Source organism: Lissotriton vulgaris, unplaced genomic scaffold, assembly GCF_964263255.1.
Source record: "Lissotriton vulgaris unplaced genomic scaffold, aLisVul1.2 SCAFFOLD_394, whole genome shotgun sequence".
Lineage (NCBI taxonomy): Eukaryota > Metazoa > Chordata > Amphibia > Caudata > Salamandridae > Lissotriton > Lissotriton vulgaris.
The window spans coordinates 462,433-464,983 of record NW_028255035.1 but is presented as its reverse complement, the minus strand read 5'-3'; positions in this window follow the sequence as shown (position 1 = coordinate 464,983).

The following is a 2,551-nucleotide window of genomic DNA, read 5'->3' as shown; positions in this document are numbered from 1 at the left end:
ACAATGGTAGCTATTTAACTGCTCGTGCATTATGTGTTCGAGACCTATATTAGTGCTCAAGGCTGCATATGTCACAACTGAAGAGCCTACAGGAACATTGTCTGCCAAGAGCCTACCTTTGAGTATATGAGGTTAATCATGGCAGTGACAAGCGACAATGGAGAACATTATATCAAGGACATGGTCTACGTCATGATTTACCACAAGCACTTTAGTGCACTGAACATATAGGTCTTATTACCTAGCTTCTATATTTGATTAAGAGTTTTTTTTCATGTGAGTTCCTTGTTGAGTAAGAGGAACCTGGGAATCACAAAGCAGATGATACAACTGCAATAGGCGGAATTAAATGTTCCCATGTTTCAATTTGACTAATGGGACTAACAAATACATAATCTCGACCATACTACCTGCAATGCATTTCACTCAGGATTTCCCTTAGTCAGAGGGGAATATATTTCATAAAAAGAATTTCCAAGCTTGCTCTGAGGAAAATATAAAGTTTTATTAAAGACAAGACACATCGTTATATTGCAATATATCTTTAATTGCAAGTCCCAGCAGCAATTTCACAACAAAGAGAGAAGGTTTAGGCTGACATAGGAAACATCTCTTCATAAGAGGGTAACATTTTATCTTTTAATTGCTGCTCCTGGCAAGATAAGTCATGCTCAACCATAGCTCCTTCTTTAGTAATCTGCATGCCTCTATGGTGATTACTTGCCTAGGCTTTGCCTAAGCATTATTTGCCTTCTCTTTTTATTTCTTCCCATTTTTACTTTCTCACTTCCATCAGCCTACCCAGCTAGCTGTTCTTGGCCTTTTCACAAGTCCCCTAGTTTTTTTCCTTTCATATGGCTGTCTCCATAGACATAAACTTATTTTACTCAGTTTTATCTCTCTTTTCTCGCCTATATTGTGACCTTTAGCCTTGCTCACCTTCTGCCCTCTTATTGCCCTTTTCTATCATTGTGCTTTTGGCTTCAAGCATTTCCTTCCTTGTTCCTTCAGAGTGAAGCTGATGCAGGCAGATTTTTTAACTCGTTCGTCACCACTGACTTTATGACCAAGCAATTCCATTCCTCTAGTCCACTGTCCCCACAAGCGCCTCGCCAACATAATCATCGCCCTGCGTAGTGCCTAAAAATTACATCACATGTATAGTCTGCCATTTTTCTTGTTCCCTGCACTATTGACTCCCAACCACTGTGCAGGGATTTCTAATCTTCCAGGGTGTAGCATTTCAGCAACCTGATACTGTTCTGAAATACCAATCTCACCCGCCTCAGTTCTTCCTGTCATCACTTGTGATTGGAGCAATGGCTCAGCTGTTTTTCTGTCATCTCTGGATCACCACACAAACACACACACACACACACACACACACACACACACGCATGCATGCACGCATGAACGCACACGCACATACACAGACACACACACACTGTCTCTCTCGCTCTCTCTCTGTGTAAAAAAACAGTGGTTGATGTGCCAATGTCATAGTTGTGTCTAATAATAATATCTCACTTTACATTTTAAAAAAACTCGGAAATTCGCTGGAAACAAAACAAAGGTTAAAGTTGGGTTGTTATACTTAGGTGAAAATGCCAGTGAAAACGAAACATTTTTAACTAAAAAAAAACACAATAATTTGCCTGTTACAGTGAATGTCATCATTATTTCAGATGTTGTATTGTTTTTATCAATGATATCATTTAATATGTCATGAGTGATGTAATATGTGAGGTCATAAGAAGTGCATTGAGTGGGCACGAACTGTAGTGACTTAAGTGGACAGGGTGCTCTTTTGTGAGCCCCGCTCCCAGGTCAAAAGGGAGGAAGAATATACATTTTAATGTGGGAAATGCACGACTACTCCCCCCTCCCCCCCATCGACTTTGATCTCGGGTCCCAGGATCTCATGTAGCAATATTCGACCCCCCCTGGGGGAAATATTGTAATGTGGGGTATGGTAATAAAATATTACTTTACATTAAAAAAAACTAGAAACTCACTGAAAAAATAAAGGTTACAGTGACATTATAGTTAGTTATGGTAATAATATCTTACTTTGCATTAAAAAAACTTTAGAAATTCACAGAAAAATAACAAGGGTTAAATTGACATTATAGTTAGGTGGAAATGTCAGTTTAAGGTACAAAACACTGAAATTCAACAGTTATAGTTACTTTAAATGACTATAACACATGTCCTTTGATTGCAGGGAAGGGGGCATGCATGTAGCCCCCTTCCTCAAATGATTATGGAACCGCAATACCCCTTTCCCCCTGGGGCCAGCACCACATTAAAGTGATCCAGGGACCTAATTCCCAGATGTGAAGATTGAAACAACCAGGTCCAGGAACCCATCCTCAGGAGCTAGAAGACAAATAAAGCTGCTCTCAGTTGTGGGAGCACAAGGCAGGAGCAAGAGAGAAGATGTTGCTGAGTTCCGCTTAGCATGGAGCTGGGAGCCTGCTGGTTTCACATGGGCCTTAGCCCCCCCCCCCACCCGCAGCTCCACAATAAAACCTGCCTTGAGTGTGTCCCA